The 22,196-nt window shown below is 44.6% G+C and overlaps 1 protein-coding gene across 2 annotated transcripts in view; it reads left to right on the forward strand.

Annotated features, from left to right (window-relative positions):
- Positions 1-22,196, forward strand: part of tspan9a (tetraspanin 9a) — a 286,905-nt gene that overhangs the window by 1,798 nt on the left and 262,911 nt on the right. The window contains exon 1 of one of the 2 annotated variants that reach the window (XM_035798259.2): positions 12,815-12,955. The exons of the other annotated variant lie outside the window; for it this stretch is intronic. The gene's annotated coding sequence lies outside the window, so the exon portion shown is untranslated. Of the gene's footprint in view, positions 1-12,814; positions 12,956-22,196 lie in introns of those variants that run through there. 2 annotated transcript variants of the gene reach the window in all.

The following is a 22,196-nucleotide window of genomic DNA, read 5'->3' on the forward strand; positions in this document are numbered from 1 at the left end:
GGAGCCAGGTCAACCCACTGGGGAGCCAGGCCCAGCCAATCAGAAGGAGTTTTCCCCCTCAATAGGGCTTTATTACAGACGTGAATAAGCCGGATGTGGATGTCCTGGGCTGGTGTGGTTACACGTGGTATGCCTGTTGGACGTACTGCCAAATTCTCGAAAACAACATTGGAGGCGGCTTATGGTAGAAAAATGAACATTCAATTCTCTGGCACTCTGGCAACAGCTCTGGTGGACATTCCTGCAGTCGGCATGCCAATTGCACGCTCCCTGAAAACTTGAGACATCTGTAGTATTGTGTTGTGTGACATATGTTTAGAGTGGCATTTTATTGTCCCCAGGACAAGGGGCACCTGTGTAATGATCATGCTGTTTAATCAGCTTCTTGATATGCCACACCTGTCAGGTGGATGGATTATCTTGTGCGCATGAACATTTTCTGGGATCTTTTATTTCAGAAAATGAAACATGGGACCAACACTTTATATGTTGCATTTATATTTTTGTTCAGTATATATATTTTCAGGATGCATAATGTACATCTACCTCTGTGCCAAATGTGATGCTTCTCTCACAAAATTGACTAGTGAGTCCTAATTTTCAGCTTATTCACCACTAGTATACAAAAGAAAGATAATTTTCCATTCTTCCCATATTAACATTAGAACCGCCTGGCCTTTCAGCATACAGTGCCATTCGGAAAATAGTCAGACCCCTTGACATTCTCCACATTTTGTTAGGTTACAGCCTTATTCTAAAATTGATTAAATCACTTTTTAAAAATCAAATCAAATTGTATTTGTCACATGCGCCGAATACAATACACTGTAGTAGACCTTACAGTGAAATTCTAACTAGCCCTTATCCAACAATGCAGTTTTAAGAAAATACACCCCCACCTCCAAAAAAAAGTAAGAGATAAGAAAAACAAATAATTAAAGAGCAGCAGTAAATAACAATAGTGGGGCTATAAACTGGGTGGATTGGTACAGAGTCAATGTGTCAATGGGGGGGGGACCTAGACTTGGTGCTCCAGTACTGCTTGCCGTGCGATAGCGGAGAGAACAGTCTATGACTAGGGAGCCTTCCTCTGACACCGCCGGTCCTGGATGGCAGGAAGCTTGACCCAGGTGATGTACTGGGCCGTATGCACTACCCTCTGTAGTGCCTTGCGGTCGGAGGCCGAGCAGTTGCCATACCAGGCAGTGATGTAACCTGTCAGGATGCTCTCAATGGTGCAGCTGTAAAACCTTTTGAGGATCTGAGGACCCATGCCAAATATTTTCAGTCTCCTGAGGGGGAATATGTTTTGTCGTTTCTTCACGACTGTCTTGGTGTGCTTGGACCATGCTAGTTTGTTGGTGATGTGGACGCCAAGGAACTTGAAGCTCTCAACCTACTCCATTACAGCCCCGTCGATGAGAATGGGGGCTTGCTTGGTCCTCCTTTTCCTGTAGTCCACAATCATCTCCTTAGTCTTGATCACGTTGAGGGAGAGGTTGTTGTCCTTGCACCACATGGTCAGGTCTCTGACCTCCTCCCTATAGGCTGTCTCATCGTTGTCGATTATCAGGCCTACTTAATGATGGTGTTGGAGTTGTGCCTGGCCACGCAGACATGAGCAAACAGGGAGTACAGGAGGGGTCTGAGCACGCACCCCTGAGGGGCCCCCATGTTGAGTGTCAGCGTGGCAGATGTGTTCTTATCTACTCTTACCACCTGGGCGCGGCCCGTCAGGAAGTCCAGGATCCAGTTGCAGAGGGAGGTGTTTAGTCCCAGGGTCCTTAGCTTAGTGATGAGGTTTGAGTGCGCTATGGTGTTGAACGCTGAGCTGTAGTCAATGAATAGCATTCTCACATAGGTGTTCCTTTTGTCCAGGTGGGAAAGGGCAGTATGGAGTGCAATAGAGATTGCATCATCTGTGGATCTGTTGGTGCGGTATGCAAATTGGAGTGGGTCTAGGGTTTCTGGGATAATGGTGTTGATGTGAACCATGACCAGCCTTTCAAAGCATTTCATGGCTACAGATGTGAGTGCTACGGGTCGGTAGTCATTTAGGCAGGTTACCTTAGTGTTATTGGGCACAGGGATTATGGTGGTCTGCTTGAAACATGTTGGTATTACAGACTCAGACAGGGAGAGGTTGAAGACACTTGCCAGTTAGTCAGTGCATGCTGTACACGTCCTGGTAATCCGTCTGGCTCAGCGGAATGTCTTACTCACATTGGCTACGGAGAGCGTGATTACACAGTCATCCGGAACAGCTGATGCTCTCATGCATGCATTTCTCTCTCATCAATCTTACCACAATACCCCATAATGACACACTCATGCCCGTAGCATTCATGTCTGTTAATAAATTTAATAAAAACTGAAATATCACATTTACATATACATTCAGATCCTTTATTTAGTACTTTATTGATTAATTTTTGACAGTGATTACAGCCTCAAGTCTCCTTGGGTATGACGCTACAAGCTTGGCACACCTGTATTTGGGGAGTTCCTCCCATTCTTCTCTGCAGATCCTCTCAAGCTCTGTCAGGTTGGATGGGGAGCTTTGCTGCACAGCTATTTTCAGGTCTCTTCAGAGATATTAGATCGGATTCAAGTCCGGGCTCTGGCTGGGCCACTAAAAGACATTTAGAGACTTGTCCTGAAGCCACTCCTGCATTGTCTTGGCTGTGTGCTTAGGGTCATTGACCTGTTCGTAGGTGAATCTTTGCACCCAGTCTGAGGTCCTGAGCATTCTGGAGCAGGTATTCATCAAGGATCTCTCTGTGCTTTACTCTTTGCCTCGAACCTGACTAGTCTTCCAGTCCCTGCCGCTAAAAACATCTCCACAGCATGATGTTGCCACCACCATGCTTCACCGTATGGATGGTGCCAGATTTCCTCTAGACGTGACACTTGGCATTCAGGCCAAAGAGTTCAATCTTCGTTTCATGAGACCAGAGAATCTAGTTTCTCATTGTCTGAGGGTCTTTAGGTGCCTTTTGGCAAACTCCAAGTGGGCTGTCATGTGCCTTTTACTGAGGAGTGGCTTCTGTCACTCTACCATAAAGGCTTTATTGGTGGAGTGCTGCAGAGATGGTTGTCCTTCAGGAAAGCTCTCCCATCTTTTTTTATTTATTTTACCTTTATTTTACTAGGCAAGTCAGTTAAGAACAAATTCTTATTTTCAATGACGGCCTAGGAACAGTGGGTTAACTGCCTGTTCAGGGGTAGAACGACAGATTTGTACCTTGTCAGCTCAGGGATTTGAACTTGCAACCTTTCGGTTACTAGTCCAACGCTCTAACCACTAGGCTACCCTGCCGCTCCACAGATAAACTCTAGAGCTCTGTCAGAGTGACCATCCCTGACCAAGGCCCTTGTCCCCCGATTGCTCAGTTTGGCCAAGTGGCCAACTCGAGGAATAGTGTTGATGGTTCCGAACTTCTTCCATTTAAGAATGATGGAGGCCACTGTGTTCTTGGCAACCTTCAATTCTGCAGACATTTTTTGGTACCCTTTCCCAGATCTGTGCCTCAACACAATCCTGTGGACCTTATATAGACAGGTGTGTGCCTTTCCAAATCATGTCTAATCAATTAAATTTACCACAGGTGGACTCCAATGAAGTTGTAGATGCATCTCAAGGATGATCAATGGAAACAGGATGCACCTGAGCTACATTTTGACTCTCATAGCAAAGGGTCGGAATACTTATGTAAATAAGGTATTTCTGTTTTTTATTTTTTTATAAATTAGCAAAAATGTCTAAAAACCTGCTTTCCCTTTTTCAATATGGGGTATTGTATGTAAATTGCTGAGGATAATTTATTTTAAAACTTTTTAGAATAAGGCTGTAACGTAACAAAAGTCAAGGGGTCTGAGTACTCTCCAAAGGCACTGTATAAGTACCCTCTAGAGAACGTTGCTGGGCCTTTAGCATATGCTTCAGATGCATATCATCTCACAAGGTGTGCAAACATGCTTGTTTAATAAACCCTTGATACATAGTGCATAAACTATTGTAAGGGATTAATTGCATGAATAATTAAATATAAATAAATATGTCCCCCCTCCCAAAAGAATAACAACAATATATGTTCTATATAATTCTACAAAGTCTTAGAAAAAACATAAGCCTATAGCCTGTTTTCATTTCCCAGAATAAAAACATTACAGTGTAGTCCATTTGATCAACTGCATTTGTAGATTTGATTAGTAATATAGTTATAGTAATTAACAGTCCAGTTACAACTTTTTTAGAAAAGTAGTAGAACAAAAAAAAGATTAAGCTATTATTAATAATAGTAATAATTATATTACTTGCCAGGTGTGCAGTTGAAATTAGTTGCTCTATTCCTTAACAAAAGCACCAGTGCGAGAACAATTGTAAAGGATTCATTGCATAAAAAAATATGAATGGAAATAAATTCATGACAGGATATAAAAAAACAATCCTTTGTTGATCGTATCAGACACTGCATTGTCCCCTTACACCCGTGCCTTTACACATGAATCAATCGCGTCTTCTGTTTGTGATTCAGGTTCCACGCTCAGCACACAGCTTCAGGGCTTTGTGTGAGCAAGCCGCTAATACAAATTGGTTACACTGCACACAATTTGTATGGGCCTTGTTTTGTGTGCACCTGCCGACTTGACATGGTTTCTTCTTTTTACTGAGTGGGAGCTGTGGTGCTTGGGGAAGAGGGAGAGCAGGACCTGCTGCCTGCTTGGAGCTGTGGTGCTTGGGGAAGAGGGAGAGCAGGACCTGCTGCCTGCTTGGAGCTGTGGTGCTTGGGGAAGAGGGAGAGCAGGACCTGCTGCCTGCTTGGAGCTGTGGTGCTTGGGGAAGAGGGAGAGCAGGACCTGCTGCCTGCTTAGAGCTGTGGTGCTTGGGGAAGAGGGAGAGCAGGACCTGCTGCCTGCTTGGAGCTGTGGTGCTTGGGGAAGAGGGAGAGCAGGACCTGCTGTCTGCTTGGAGCTGTGGTGCTTGGGGAAGAGGGAGAGCAGGACCTGCTGCCTGCTTAGAGCTGTGGTGCTTGGGGAAGAGGGAGAGCAGGACCTGCTGTCTGCTTGGAGCTGTGGTGCTTGGGGAAGAGGGAGAGCAGGACCTGCTGCCTGCTTAGAGCTGTGGTGCTTGGGGAAGAGGGAGAGCAGGACCTGCTGCCTGCTTGGAGCTGTGGTGCTTGGGGAAGAGGGAGAGCAGGACCTGCTGTCTGCTTGGAGCTGTGGTGCTTGGGGAAGAGGGAGAGCAGGACCTGCTGTCTGCTTGGAGCTGTGGTGCTTGGGGAAGAGGGAGAGCAGGACCTGCTGCCTGCTTGGAGCTGTGGTGCTTGGGGAAGAGGGAGAGCAGGACCTGCTGTCTGCTTGGAGCTGTGGTGCTTGGGGAAGAGGGAGAGCAGGACCTGCTGCCTGCTTGGAGCTGTGGTGCTTGGGGAAGAGGGAGAGCAGGACCTGCTGCCTGCTTGGAGCTGTGGTGCTTGGGGAAGAGGGAGAGCAGGACCTGCTGACTGCTTGGAGCTGTGGTGCTTGGGGAAGAGGGAGAGCAGGACCTGCTGACTGCTTGGAGCTGTGGTGCTTGGAGCTGTGGTGCTTGGAGCTGTGGTGCTTGGAGCTGTGGTGCTTGGAGCTGTGGTGCTTGGGGAAGAGGGAGAGCAGGACCTGCTGACTGCTTGGAGCTGTGGTGCTTGGGGAAGAGGGAGAGCAGGACCTGCTGCCTGCTTGTAGCTGTGGTGCTTGGGGAAGAGGGAGAGCAGGACCTGCTGCCTGCTTAGAGCTGTGGTGCTTGGGGAAGAGGGAGAGCAGGACCTGCTGCCTGCTTAGAGCTGTGGTGCTTGGGGAAGAGGGAGAGCAGGACCTGCTGCCTGCTTAGAGCTGTGGTGCTTGGGGAAGAGGGAGAGCAGGACCTGCTGCCTGCTAGGAGCTGTGGTGCTTGGGGAAGAGGGAGAGCAGGACCTGCTGCCTGCTTGGAGCTGTGGTGCTGGGGAAGAGGGAGAGCAGGACCTGCTGCCTGCTTGGAGCTGTGGTGCTTGGGGAAGAGGGAGGCAGGACCTGCTGCCTGCTTAGTGCTGTGGTGCTTGGGGGAGAGGGAGAGCAGGACCTGCTGCCTGCTTGGAGCTGTGGTGCTTGGGGAAGAGGGAGAGCAGGACCTGCTGCCTGCTTGGAGCTGTGGTGCTTGGGGAAGAGGGAGAGCAGGACCTGCTGCCTGCTTGGAGCTGTGGTGCTTGGGGAAGAGGGAGAGCAGGACCTGCTGCCTGCTTGGAGCTGTGGTGCTTGGGGAAGAGGGAGAGCAGGACCTGCTGCCTGCTTGGAGCTGTGGTGCTTGGGGAAGAGGGAGAGCAGGACCTGCTGCCTGCTTGGAGCTGTGGTGCTTGGGGAAGAGGGAGAGCAGGACCTGCTGCCTGCTTGGAGCTGTGGTGCTTGGGGAAGAGGGAGAGCAGGACCTGCTGCCTGCTTGGAGCTGTGGTGCTTGGGGAAGAGGGAGAGCAGGACCTGCTGCCTGCTTGGAGCTGTGGTGCTTGGGGAAGAGGGAGAGCAGGACCTGCTGCCTGCTTGGAGCTGTGGTGCTTGGGGAAGAGGGAGAGCAGGACCTGCTGCCTGCTTGGAGCTGTGGTGCTTGGGGAAGAGGGAGAGCAGGACCTGCTGACTGCTTGGAGCTGTGGTGCTTGGGGAAGAGGGAGAGCAGGACCTGCTGCCTGCTTAGAGCTGTGGTGCTTGGGGAAGAGGGAGAGCAGGACCTGCTGTCTGCTTGAAGCTGTGGTGCTTGGGGAAGAGGGAGAGTAGGACCTGCTGTCTGCTTGAAGCTGTGGTGCTTGGGGAAGAGGGAGAGCAGGACCTGCTGCCTGCTTAGAGCTGTGGTGCTTGGGGAAGAGGGAGAGCAGGACCTGCTGTCTGCTTGAAGCTGTGGTGCTTGGGGAAGAGGGAGAGCAGGACCTGCTGCCTGCTTGGAGCTGTGGTGCTTGGGGAAGAGGGAGAGCAGGACCTGCTGCCTGCTTGGAGCTGTGGTGCTTGGGGAAGAGGGAGAGCAGGACCTGCTGTCTGCTTGGTGCTGTGGTGCTTGGGGAAGAGGGAGAGCAGGACCTGCTGTCTGCTTGAAGCTGTGGTGCTTGGGGAAGAGGGAGAGCAGGACCTGCTGTCTGCTTGAAGCTGTGGTGCTTGGGGAAGAGGGAGAGCAGGACCTGCTGTCTGCTTGAAGCTGTGGTGCTTGGGGAAGAGGGAGAGCAGGACCTGCTGCCTGCTTGGAGCTGTGGTGCTTGGGGAAGAGAGAGAGCAGGACCTGCTGCCTGCTTGGAGCTGTGGTGCTTGGGGAAGAGGGAGAGCAGGACCTGCTGCCTGCTTGGAGCTGTGGTGCTTGGGGAAGAGAGAGAGCAGGACCTGCTGCCTGCTTGGAGCTGTGGTGCTTGGGGAAGAGGGAGAGCAGGACCTGCTGCCTTGGCGGCCTGCTTGACGGCTTTAGCTTCTTTCGTGGCGTTCACGTGGTTCTTACGAAGCTCACATGCCAGAACCATGATACAATCTCTCCTGCTGATTGTCTTGTCAAGGCATTGTTTGCACAACAAGTGCGTGTTGAAAGCAGCAATGTCGAGCACGTTGTAGAACACCGTAACAGGCCAGGGGCGCGTACCTCCTTTTACAGAGTACTGTCTTGCCATCTGGTTGAGTGCATCCACACCAACCTATTGCAAAAAAATTAAATAGAATAGAAAAGGTTAGAACTATATACAATTATAATACTAATAGCAATAACAGTAATATTAACGTAATATAGTTAAAGGGTATAATATTTGGTGTTTGGCAGTTGGAAAAGCTACCTGTATATAGCAGAGATATACACTACCGTTCAAATGTTTGTGTTCACTTAGAAATGTCTATATTTTCCATGAAAACACACATGAAATGAGTTTCAAAATGAATAGGGAATATAGTCAAGAAGTTGACAAGGTTACAAATAAGGATTTTTAATTTACATAATAATTATGTCCTTCAAACTTTGCTTTCGTCAAATAATCATTGATTTGCAGCAATTACAGCCTTGCAGACATTTGGCATTCCAGTTGTCAATTTCTTGAGGTAATCTGAAGAGATTTCACCCCATGCTTCCTGAAGCACCTCCCCAAGTTGGATTGGTTTGATTGGCACTTTTTACGTACCATACAGTCAAGCTGCTCCCACAACAGCTCAATAGGGTTGACATCCGGTGACTGTGCTGACCACTCCATTATAGACAGAATATCACCTGACTGCTTCTTCCCTAAATAGTTCTTGCATAGTTTGGAGCTGTGCTTTGGGTCATTGTCCTGTTGTAGGAGGAAATTGGCTCCAATTAAGCGCCGTCCACAGGGTTTTGACATGACTTTGAAAAATTGAAGTGATAGCCTTCCTTCTTCAAGATCCCCTTTACCCTGTACAAATCTCCCACTTTACAACCACCAAAGCAACCCCAGACCATCACACTGCCTCCCCCATGCTTGACAGATGGCATCAAGCACTCCTCCACCATCTTCATTTTTTCTGCATCTCACAAATGTGATCCGAACACTTCAAACTTAGATTTGTCTGTCCATAACACTTTTTTCCAATCTTCCTCTGTCCCAGTGTCTGTGTTCTTTTGCCCATCTTAATATTTTATTTTTATTGGCCAGACTGAGAAATTGCTTTTTCTTTGGAATTGTGCACCGGGGCCTCCCACTCCTCTTTCTATTCTGGTTAGAGCCAGTTTGCACTGTTCTGTGAAGGGAGTAGTACACAGCGTTGTATGAGATCTTGTTTCTTGGCAATTTCTCTTATGGAATAGCCTTAATTTCTCAAAACAAGAATCGACTGACGAGTTTCAGAACAAAGTTCTTTGTTTCTGGCCATTTTGAGCCTGTATCCACAAATGCTGATGCTGCAGATACTCAAGTAGTCTAAAGAAGGTCAGTTTTATTGCTTCTTTAATCAGTACAACCGTTTTCAGCTGTGCTAACATAATTCCAAAAGGGTTTTCTAATGATCAATTAGCCTTTTAAAATGATAAACTTGGATTAGCTAACACAACATGCCATTGGAACACAGGAGTGATGGTTGTTGATAATGGGTCTCTGTACACCTATGTAGATAAAATATCTGCCGTTTCCAGCTACAATAGTCATTTACAACATTGACAATGTGTACACTGTATTTCTGATCAATTTGATGTTATTTTAATGGTCTAAAAATGTGCTTTTCTTTCAAAAACTAGTACGTTTCTAATGACTAAACTTTTGAACGGTAGTGTATACTTTTGTGCTGTTGTAGTCTGCCACCGTCTCCATTTCTTCTTCTGGTCACTGACGATGGCAACATTGGTGCTGAGGATGAAAACACTGGTATTTGTTTTACATCTGTACACCGTGAGTTGCTTTACCACTCTCCATCACTGATGTGGAGTACAGCTCAACCAGTATGTTGTTTTGTGCAGAGCGGGTGCAGCTCCCGCCTTAGTTTGTCCACTGTTCCGAGTAGACTAGTCTTCTTAGCAATCAACTTGTCTGCCAGGGAAATTGATTTGAAGAAGTTGACCTTTCTGCCTTTGCCTATGTAAGGCTCCACAGTCTCAGACAGTAGCTCATCCACTGGCCTGGTTTCATCTTTCCCCAGATATGGAAAGCCAAGTACTTGGTTCCGACATTGGTCACATGTACTATTTTATTTTTATTGACATTTTATTATGTTACTAGTTTTTGCTTAGTAGCCAGAGCAATGCTGCCGCACGAGTGGTCATGTGCTGAATGCATGGACAGCACTGATATTCTTGGTGAAAGTGAAATTTGGAAATAGAGCTGCACCTCTTGAATTATGAGTTTTTCGACAAAGTGTCATACAAACTTCAGAATATCCTCTTTCAGATACTATATATAAATATAAAATGTTTTACCTACATGTGACTCTGTAGGAGGATTTGATAAAGCGATGCTCCTTTCCCTGCATCTGTAAATTACAAGATGCACCCATCTCTTCCTGTACAATTTGACAACTGATAGGCCTAATATTGTCATTCATCAAATTATTGTCCATTTAATCTCGTCTATAGGCTATCTCTTATTATTTGTGAAATTAGTTTCAGTATAGTTTAGGTGTAGTTTCGATAGGCCGGCTGTGGAGGCTGAGTGGCATCGTTTATTCCCTGCTCATCAACTTGGATAGAGTCAAGGATATGTTTAGCATTATTCTAAAGGTTATTCATTATTCTACTGCAACAAGTAGCATGTTTTTGTTTCCCTTACAATACATTTGATTAATAATAAATGATAAACAATACAGTCCGGTAACAGCTTATTTTTACAAAGTAAAACATATGAGAAAATAGTATCAACCTGCAAGGTGCGCGGTCAAATTATACGCTGATAAATAGGCATAGCACAAACTCATCATTACACTATTGTGGTTATAATTACAAATCAACCTTTTAACCCACATCATTCAGTTAGGCCTAATTTAAATTCAATTGTAAAGTAACTTGCACAATTATGGCCCATTCCATCCATTTGTCATTCATTCAGTGGACTGGCATCGTTTGCTTCACTTGATAGATTCATTGATATGCTTTGTATTATTCTAAAGGCCTACTGCCACATGTAGCGTGTTTTCATTCCCCTTACAATACGTTTGATTAGTAATTGAGTTATCGTAAATAAAACAGTCCCATAACAGCTTATTTTTACAAAGTAAAATGTCAAAACATAATGGTATCAACCCACAAGGCGCACGGTCAAATGACTTTCTGCTGATAAATAGGCACAACACAAACACTATTGTCTTTCTGCATTACATGAACCTCTTCACCCTCCGTATCATTCAGTTAGGCCTAATTTCAATTCAATTGTGAAGTAAGGTGCACAGTTCTTGCCCATTCATCCATTTGTCAGTCATTCAGTGAGGAGAGAGAGACACGTTAGCGACTGACTGGGTACCAACATCCTACAGCACATTGTCTTGGCGGATTAAGTTGGGAATATGTGTGGTGAAAAAAAATGGTAAAAAGACTAAATACTTTTCTGTTTATGTGATTTCAATTTTTTTTTACAAATGGAACAGTGTAAAATAGAACATTTAGGTAAAGTCAGGGAAGTTTTTTGGCTGACTTTTTTTCTTTACAATACCAAACGTAAGTGGCGGTTCTGGTGTTCTAGTGTTAAAACAAGTTTTACCATTTCAGAAGCATCAATAAGAGGGTTTAGAAATTATGAAATGGTTTAACACTTGGTGTCAAACTGGACAACTTTTGGCACTTTTAGTGTAATGGCATTTCTTGCATTGTCCATTGTCCTGGATCTGACAGGCTGACATGTTTCCTCAATAGCACTAGCTCTCCATTGTCAGCGTCCACATTTCTAGCTTTGACCTTTATTTTAATAGTTGGCCTCGTTGTTTATTGAGCTCTTAAAGCTGAGCCATGAGTGAAACTGGGCGACTTTTGTGGTGCATCTCCTTCATGCAATGCATTCTCCAGATGTTATGTGTATTGTGCATGGCACTTTACATGCTTTGAAGCACATTGAATGGTTCACTTGTAGGCCCTTGTGGCAGACTACTCAATTTACAGCTCTGTCTGTCAAGCTTGTACCAACATCCCGACAGGATTTTGTTTAGACGTTTTCTCATTTATCAATCTTCATTGATACATTTTGCTGTAAATTCGGATTCTTCACCCTTCAGAGGAAAGTGTCGAGAAAACAGAAGCAGAATAGAGCCTTCTCCTTCTCAAATCGTTACTCCCAATACAGAAGTCAGAGTACGCCCTTCCTAAAAAAAAAAGGATAAACGGGATCCTTGGGACTTCCCAACTATGACCTTTACTCAATTCAGATAATGATTTATGGGTGACCGTTTTTGCTTTTCTCTCTTCCTTTTCGCACGGCCTGTGTAGCTCTGGTTCATATCCTTGCACTGGAAGAGGGAATTCATTTAACCGTGTTAAGACCTATGTTTTGAATCCTTTGCAGTTGACCCCACATTCCTCAAACTCTTCCTGCTCTCTTGGTGACCCAGGGTCAGTGACATCTTAGACCTGTAACTGAAGAGAAATGTGTCAATTTCCTGTTTTATGTTCTTCTCAGAGGAGTGGTGTGAATCGGTGGACAACATGTGAGGATGGATGTGTTCTTTGCTACATACCCCAAACCTCATACATCATCTGGATATCTTACATCCTCCAGTAAGAGTTAATACCAGTGCCACACCCAAAGACAAATGACTACACTCCAGAACCCCCAGCTGCTTTTCATTGTTTTGATCCCTTCATTGGGCTCGGTTTGCATAATGAAGCTGATATAAAACTTCCTTCAAAGGGCACCGTGCTTTCCACAGCAATCATTCTCCATGACTATTCGGAATTTGTAATGAACAATCATACTCATATAATTTATTCTCAGATACACTGGTTAATTCGCTACAGCAGTTTTAGACAAACAACAGCAGCAGTGCAAACTATGTTTATTTCCCGTCTGTCCCGTTCACTCATCTTGGTGACAAGCATTGAGCCAGTTTCCTCTGCCCCTTCATGAAAGTTCCCATTATCTTGGACAAGCTAAACAGCGCTGGGCAGATCCCGTGCCACTGGGCCTCAATGGGCGAGCCTGTGTTGCTGCTACATCAACATTTTTTTCTGCCTTTGACCTCTCTGGGTCTCAATGCCATCCCGTACCCTCAGTGGCTACAGCTCAGGGCCAATCACAAACTGGAACAAGGCATGGCCTGTGTCTATTTGAGACATCCCTGGCTGGATCGGTCCAGGGGGTCGGTCTCTGACTGTCCATCTGTCCCTGGCTGGCTCACAAAAAGAGCCGTTCAGATCACACCCGTACTTTTCAGACTACTCTTCTCAGGCTGGCATTTACATTGACATTTTAGTCATTTAGCAGACACTCTTATGAAGAGTGAGTTACGGTTAGTGCGTTCATCTTAAGATAACTAGTTGGGACAACCACATATCACAGTCATAGTAAGTAAATCTTTCCTCAATAAAGTATCTATCAGCAAAGTCAGAGCTAGTAAGGGGGAAAAGAGTCAAGTGTGAGTGTTACTGGCAGACAGTGAAATTCTCTCCGTGTTTTTCTGTGCTGAAGTGTGCATTTCTAAAAAGCTTCTCGGATGCGGCCTCCTGCTATACATACACTGCGAGCACATTCTGTGGCTATATTTTGACATGCCTATTTGAGTGACCTCACGCTGCTGTTTACTAGTCAAGTATATTTTGGAGCCGAGGTATTCTGCATGCTTAGTTTGCTGCTGCAGCGAAGCTCTCGTTTTTAAGACATATTTCTATTGAAATCTCTGTGTGAATCCTGTTGTGCTGCACTTGCTATAAAATGATGGGGAGCTTTGACCTCGGTTCGCCTGTGCTTAATAGCATCTCGTTTACATACTGAGTTTGTTCTGGTGTGACTGCCAAAACATCCCAAGTAGGATCTCAGCTTCGTCAAGGCTTTTACAGGTACTATCGAACAAGGATACCATATTGGGAAGGAAAGCTGTGCCCTGCTCAGACTGAGCTGTGTTGATATCTTACTTATCGGCTCAGAGTTATTATTTAGCGAAGTGTATTTCCGTAGACGAGGTCAGATATGTCCTATTACCTTTAGAGGTTAGAGTTCCTCAGGACTCAGAAAGACTTGCCTGGCTGTTACTCCACCATAAGTCATTCTCAGTGCAACACTATGTTGCAGCATCGGTAATGTCCGGCTTGCTGACTAATGGGGTGGATTTCCTGACTGAATGTAGACGGTGACAACTGCCTTTGTCTGGGTTGTTGGCAAGCTCGTCTGGGCTCGGCCTCTGGCTGTTTGAACCAACATTTGACATGAAAGCTACTGCTGATGGATAAAAAGGGACTTTTACAAGGCATCTATCAATAATGCACTGGTGAGGTTGTAACCCAAATGATTAGACAACACATTTAAGATTCCTCTCAGCTACATTATGTGTGCTGTAGTGGGGCTGTAGTGGACTAAGAAATGATCAGGGTCCACACACACCAACACAGTTGTGACGAAGGTACGACAATGCCTCAGGAGGCTGAAAAGATTCGGCATGGGCCCTCAGGTCCTCAAAAAAGTTCTACGGTTGCTCTTTTGAGAGCGTTTTGACTGACTGCATCAGCGCTTGGTATGACAACTGCTTGGCCTCTGACCGCAAGACGCTACAGAGAGTAGAGTGTACGGCCCAGTACAGCACTGGTACCGTACACTCTATCGGTACAGATGCACAAAGTCTGGAACCAACAGGAACCCTGAACAGCTTCCTCCCCCAAGCTATAAGACTGATAAATAGTTTGTCCGGGTAGCTATTGGTTAACTATTTAACTATCTGCATTGACCCTTTTTGCACAAACTTTTTTTACTCATCACATACGCTGCTGCTACTGTGTTATCGACCCTGTTGCCTCGTCACTTTATCCCTACCTACAATACATGTGTGTACCCCAAGGACAGGGCATTCGGAAAGCTTTCAGAACACTTTACTTTTTCCATATTTTGTTACATTACAGCCTCATTCTAAAGCTTTTGTTAAGGAATGGAGAAAATCATTTCAACTGCGCACCTGGCTAGTAATATTATTATTATCATTACTAATAATATCGTAATCATCTTTTTTTCCTACTACTTTGTCAAAAGAAGTCGTAACTGGACTGTTAATTACTATAACTATGTTACTAATCAAATCTACAAATACAGTTGATCAAATGGACTACACTGTAATGTTTTTATTGTGGGAAATGAGGCTTATGTTGTTTCTAGGACTTTGTAGAATTATATAGAACATATATTTTTGTTATTTTTTGGGGGGGGATATTTGCATAGATATTCATTCATGCAATCAATCCATGACAATAGTTTATGCACTATTTATCAAGGGTTTATTAAACAAGCATGTTTGCACACCTTGTGAGATGATATGCATCTGAAGCATATGCTAAAGGCCCAGCAACGTTCTCCAGAGGGTACTTATACAGTGCCTTTGGAGAGTACTCAGACCCCTTGACTTTTGTTACATTGCAGCCTTGTTCTAAAAAGGTTTTTAAAAATAAATGATCCTCCTCAATCTACACACAACACCCCATATTGAAAAAGCAAAATGGGTTTTTAGAACATTTTGCACATTTATTACAAATTAAAAACAGAAATACCTATGTAGTCAGAGCCTTTGCTATGAGACTTGAAATTGAGCTCAGGTGCATCCTGTTTCCATTGAACATCCTTGAGATGTTTCTACAACTTGATTGGAGTCCACCTGTGGTAAATTAAATTGATTGAACTTGATTCGGAAAGGCACACACCTGTCTATATAAGGTCCCACAGATGACAGTGTATGTCAGAGCAAAAACCAAGCCATGAGGTTGAAGGAATTGTATGTAGAGCTCCAATACAGGATTGTGTTGAGGCACAGATCTGGAAGGGTACCAAAAAATGTATGCATCACTGAAGGTTGCCAAGAACACAGTGGCCTCCATAATTCTTAAATGGAAGAAGTTTGGAACCACCAAGACTCTTCCTAGAGCTGGCCGCCAGGCCAAACTGAGCAATAGGGAGAGCAGGGCCTTGGTCAGGGAGGTGACCAAGAACCCAATGGTCACTCTGACAGAGCTCTAGACTTCCTCTGTGGAGGAAGCACAACCATCTCTGCAGCACTCCACCAATCAGGCCTTTATGGTAGAGTGGCCAAACGGAAGCCACTCCTCAGTAAAAAGGCACATGACAGCCCATTTGGAGTTTGCCGGAAGGTGCCTAAAGACTCAGACCATGAGAAACAAGTTTCTCTGGTCTCATGAAACCAAGATTGAACTCTTTGCCAAGCATCACGTCTGGAGGAAACCTGGCACCATCCCTACAGTGAAGCATGGTGGTGGCAGCATCATGCTGTGGGTATGTTTTTCAGCGGCAGGGACTGAAAGACTAGTCAGGATCGAAGGAGAGATGAATGGAGCAAAGTACAGTGAGATCCTTGATGAATACCTGCTCCTTACCGCTCAGGACCTCAGACTGGGGCGAAGGGCCACCTTCCAACAGGACAACAACCCTAAGAACACAGCCAAAACAACACAGGAGTGGCTTCGAGACAAGTATCTGAATGTCCTTGAGTGGCCAGCCAGAGCCCGGACTTGAACCCAATCAAACATCTCTGGAGAGACCTGAAAATAGCTGTACAGTGACGCTCCCCATCCAACCAGACAGAGCTTTAGAGGATCTGCAGAGAAGAATGGGAGGAACTCCCCAAATACAGGTGTGCCAAGCTTGTAGCGTCATACCCAAGAAGACTTGAGGTTGTAATCTCTGCCAAAGATGCTTCAACAAAGTACTGAGTAAAGGGTCTGAATACTTATGTAAATGTGATGTTTATTTATTTTTTATATTTTATGAATGAGCAAAATGTTTTTAAAAACTGTTTTTGCTTTGTCATTATGGGGTATTGTGTGTAGATTGATGAGCGACAAAGACTGTTTCATCCATTTTTGAATAAGGCTGTAAATAACTAAATGTGGAAAAAGTCAAGTGGTCTGAATATTTTCTGAAAGCATTGCATATAGCCAAGTTATTGTTGCTCATTGTGTATTTATTCCTTGTGTTATTATTTTTTCTGTTATTTATATTTTTGTCTCTGCATTGTTGGGAAAGGCCCATAAGCTTTTCACTGTTTGCAAACACCTGTGGTTTACAAAGCATGTGACAGATCAAATGTGATTTGATTTGTTAACTTTATCGTGATCGAAATGGTAGCTCCTCTTGGGTGGAAGAAAATGACTCAGTAATGAAAGCCTCATACCAATCGGAGGGATAGGTTGGGCCATGTTGTTCCAGTACCACTGAAGGGATGTCTGGTCCTGCTCTTTTCTGAAGGACTAAAACGATCTGGCTGAAGGGGAAGAGAGTAAAGTGAAACCACAAATAGAGTTTGGAAGATGAGCTTCAGGGTTTAAGTAGTGAACCTTTATTTAGCAGAGGCTTGAGGGGGCCGTTTCTTTGTGTAGCCTTAGATAACTAGTCAATCTTTGTTGAGAGAATATATTATTTCAGTGTTTGATAGGATTAATGTCTAACACTTGCCATATTGGGTTGCAATTGAACTTTAATGATCCGTACTTAACCTCTCTCTCATTATCTGGAGAGTGTTAGATGGAATGTATTTCTGTTTCAATAGCCTGCCAGCTAGCTGATGACAGTTTTTGATAAGCCTGTGTTTGATGATTTGGCTCAATGTTTTATCTATTCTAGAGGACTGATAGTTCCAGGTGTGGGTGGATCCCTCATACAGGCTTCAGTATTCAGATCCTCTTGATCATGAAGTGACATTTTAACTGGCTATAAAACAGGTTTATAATAATATACGTTTTGAGAAGTACCTCAGCATAATATGATATTTTATGGAGTGTTAATGACATCACGCTGTGGTGAAAATGAACAGTACAAAGTGGAACCTTCGGGCTTCTCACTGGGAGAGACGGAGCCCATGTGAGCCAGTGAGAAGACGGGCTGTTTGTGATCATGGGACTACCAGTGTCAACAGGCAAGCTCCAGAAGGAACATGAATGGACATTACTGCAGGAGACTCTCATCCATGTTCTGACCTCAAGAGGATTTGGTCCATACCTAACGTCCATAGGCTAGTCGTTAGCATCAATTATTATCTGAGACAGAGGAGCTCACTGCGTATTGCCTGACTATTCCTACCGTTGACCTCGCTGTGTACTCTGTTAGAGCAGGAAACCGTCTTATTGTTGTTTCAGGAAATCGGTTGTACCCCACATCACAAGACCTTATGATGTTCATTTGCAGTAGCAACACGTAAAGAGTACGAAAAATCCTTTGGCAATACGCTTATCTATTCCTTTAGCCAGCATAGTATGACCCCTATCCAATGTGAATTAGTCGCCTAGCTAATGCCCCCAGTAGGCTTAGCAGGGAAATTACACTTGTTCCAGACAGAGTTGTTCACATGACCTAGTCTCTCTCAGAGCACAGAACAGTCAGTTCCTGGAATGAGTTTGTTTTCTAGCCGGGGTTTCACCCCTCTCTGTTCCCCAATCTGAGATCAAATCAAAGTGTATTATATGCACAGGATACACGTGGTGTACACAGTGCAGTGAAATGCAGACGTGCAAGCTATCATCTCAACAGTGTGGCAACACAAAACAAAATGTTCAATGAAAGACAATAAGTAGAGGATCATTGTTTTGTTCATTTCTATCCATTACAATAGCAACCAGAGTAATGACACAGATAGAACAAGGAGCCAGATGTTTCACCGGATGTATAGATCTGAAGCATCCGGTTGGAATTTCCACTCCCCACCAAATATGGTGAGGAGAGGAAGCCTAGTGGCAGGCAGTGGGAGAAAATAAGAAAAGAAAATATATTTGGTAATAATATAGTAAATACACCTACTTCTAGGAAATATCCTACGACAATATGTAACCTTGTCTTTGAGCCACAGAGTCTGATTTCTGTCCAGTGTTAATTAGTAGCCTTACTCCGTGGTTCCCAAACCTTTTCACTCAGCCCCCACCCCCCCCCCTAGTTCTATGGGCACAAAGCACTGTTCATGACACAAACTGTTCACACCCCTCTTGTTGGTGGAGAGAATTTTTCAGGTTTAAAGCTTATTTTCTTGCAATTCTATACATTTTACCATGCCTAATGTGTTTTCATGTGATATTTGAGTTACTAAAAAGTTACAACAATATCTATGGGCAAAAAAACCTAACCTAGTTGATCTGGACATTTCGGACAAGTTAAAAATAGCTCTCTAAGGTATGCAACGACCAACATGACAGGAGGAAATGATGATGCACTACCCAGTTTCTACTATTACAACTTTGAAGAGTAAGTTAAAGCCAGACTGAGTTCCTTGAAAAAAATACTACTGCCCTCGCTAATGCTTTTAGTAGGCCTACCAGGGATGTCAAACCAGAACACTCCTGTCCAGTGTGAAGTCGTAGCTAATATAAGTGAAGGCCCTCAGAGAGTTGTCCCCAGTGTGACTAATGGCAGACAAGGGAAGCTCATTGCCAAGGCACAGCCATCCCTTCCTCAAGCTTCCGCCAGGCCGATAATCAAAAGCACCTTTGTGAGCTAGAAGAAAGGCTGGGCTTCTTGGCTAGGCTACCACACTGTGGCAATTAAACATGTTGGTAAACATGGACCTCCTCGCGCTCTCTCTCCACACTGCCGCCTGGATTTGCAAAATCCTCATTGGTTTTGACTTTGTTTTTATGTGACGAGCCCAGATGGACTGGTCTGTCCTCTTTGCCGTAAACTATATTCGACACGGCTTTACTACAGTCATTAGTGCATCCCGGAAGCAACAGCCAAGCCTCTTCTTTGCCCTGCTGTCTGCCCCAACATTAATTGAGATGCTAGTGATGGGTCATTTGCCTTTTCAATCTCACTCCGGTTCTCCTGTATCGCAAGTTAAAAGCTCAAATCATATTACTTGTTCACTGACGTTCACAATGTGAAGCGGATGGACACACTGATTATGGCGCTCTAAAGATGCAGTCGTGTCGGTGCTTATAGATGTACTGAATGTTGGTGCATTATGTGGATGTCCGTCTGATTTGCTCCCTAGCGTTTCCTTAAATAGTTGGCCTTGTATGACCCTTAAATAGATGTACTGAATGTCCTTCCCAGTGGTTGACCCAGGGAGTATCAATAACACACGCCTCTCAAACATCCCATTTGGTATGCGAATCCTCTTGTTCCATTTTCCTGTTATGTGGTGTGTGTGTGTGTGTGTGTCTGCGCCCGTGTGAGTGTATGCGCGAGCGCATGTGTTCTTGCGCGTGCACGTCTATTGCTTTCAGTGTTATTCCGAGCTCTAATATATTGTGTGTGTCACTGTGTTTATCTTAGAAAAAACAGAGTGAGGCTACTTATTCCTGACCTCGCACTTCCTCCCAACTCTTCCACATGAGTGACCTCACACGCAGGAAGTAGAGTTCACTGGGCTGCCGGGACACTCAGGATGTGTGTTGATTTCATAAATGAACCATTAAGCCATGTTCTCCTCAGATATTTCAGTTCAACTATTCATGATTTCCTAAACCGACACTTCATTTGCATGCAAATAAGCTATTTGCTTCGTTTCATGCTGCTATTGTAAGCGTTTTCTTGCAAATGAATTTAGATTATTTATCTTCTCCCTCACTAATAACATTATAAAGGCTAGGAAATTTGTCTTGAAAAGAAAGGGTTCATTCCAGTTAGCCTAATTAAATAACAAGAAGACGATAGCGTGACAGATTTAACTATTTAACTGTGAGCTCTGTTAGCATCCCTCATAGCACAGTTTCCCCATCATTGCACTCCAGCAGTGGGATCTACTGTTTATCCAGATAGAAGAGTGCCCCCTACTGGCCCTACAAAACCACCTGCTGCAGCAGTCCTGATCATCTCTCATCAAAAGCTGGCCCGACCCTGCTTAGCTTGCAGTGGTAACCACCAGAGGGGCAGTGTGGTACGAAGAGTGTTGCTGACAGACTAAAGCATTTAGGGGCAGTGAGGTACGAAGAGTGTTGCTGACAGACTAAAGCATTTAGGGGCAGTGAGGTACGAAGAGTGTTGCTGACAGACTAAAGCATTTAGGGGCAGTGTGGTACGAAGAGTGTTGCTGACAGACTAAAGCATTTAGGGGCAGTGAGGTACGAAGAGTGTTGCTGACAGACTAAAGCATTTAGGGGCAGTGAGGTACGAAGAGTGTTGCTGACAGACTAAAGCATTTAGGGGCAGTGAGGTACGAAGAGTGTTGCTGACAGACTAAAGCATTTAGGGGCAGTGTGGTACTAAGAGTGTTGCTGACAGACTAAAGCATTTAGGGGCAGTGTGGTACTAAGAGTGTTGCTGACAGACTAAAGCAGTTAGGGGCAGTGTGGTACTAAGAGTGTTGCTGACAGACTAAAGCATTTAGGGGCAGTGTGGTACTAAGAGTGTTGCTGACAGACTAAAGCATTTAGGGGCAGTGTGGTACTAAGAGTGTTGCTGACAGACTAAAGCATTTAGGGGCAGTGTGGTACTAAGAGTGTTGCTGACAGACTAAAGCATTTAGGGGCAGTGTGGTACTAAGAGTGTTGCTGACAGACTAAAGCATTTAGGGGCAGTGAGGTACGAAGAGTGTTGCTGACAGACTAAAGCATTTAGGGGCAGTGTGGTACTAAGAGTGTTGCTGACAGACTAAAGCATTTAGGGGCAGTGTGGTACTAAGAGTGTTGCTGACAGACTAAAGCATTTAGGGGCAGTGAGGTACGAAGAGTGTTGCTGACAGACTAAAGCATTTAGGGGCAGTGTGGTACGAAGAGTGTTGCTGACAGACTAAAGCATTTAGGGGCAGTGTGGTACTAAGAGTGTTGCTGACAGACTAAAGCATTTAGGGGCAGTGAGGTACGAAGAGTGTTGCTGACAGACTAAAGCATTTAGGGGCAGTGAGGTACTAAGAGTGTTGCTGACAGACTAAAGCATTTAGGGGCAGTGTGGTACTAAGAGTGTTGCTGACAGACTAAAGCATTTAGGGGCAGTGAGGTACTAAGAGTGTTGCTGACAGACTAAAGCATTTAGGGGCAGTGTGGTACTAAGAGTGTTGCTGACAGACTAAAGCAGTTAGGGGCAGTGAGGTACTAAGAGTGTTGCTGACAGACTAAAGCATTTAGGGGCAGTGTGGTACTAAGAGTGTTGCTGACAGACTAAAGCAGTTAGGGGCAGTGAGGTACTAAGAGTGTTGCTGACAGACTAAAGCATTTAGGGGCAGTGTGGTACTAAGAGTGTTGCTGACAGACTAAAGCATTTAGCAAATGTAGCATTTCAGTCACTCTTTGAAAAGGGAGAATAGTAAAGGTTTCTTAAAATACATTGCAATGGCCATTTCGATGTGGACCTTAACCCATAAGAGTCTAAGCCCTGTCTAAGCCGGTGGAGGGGGGAATTGTTTTCCAATATGTAAAACATTTTGGAATTGTTTTCCGAAATTCCATTATGGAATTGTTTTAAGAAGGTCATCCCAAGGATCATTTTGCTATCGTAATTTTAAGACCCCTTGAAGTATCACTACATGGAACAACAGAAAGTCCGCCCAAAAAATCAACAGGAAGTTTATTTGGAAGTGTCTGTCCTATATCTGAGAGATATACAGTAAGAAAGATCCAGAAACATTATTATTATTATATATTTTTTACATGTATTTAACCCCTTATTTTTGTC

This window comes from Oncorhynchus keta, chromosome 22, assembly GCF_023373465.1.
Source record: "Oncorhynchus keta strain PuntledgeMale-10-30-2019 chromosome 22, Oket_V2, whole genome shotgun sequence".
NCBI classification, from domain to species: Eukaryota; Metazoa; Chordata; class Actinopteri; order Salmoniformes; family Salmonidae; genus Oncorhynchus; species Oncorhynchus keta.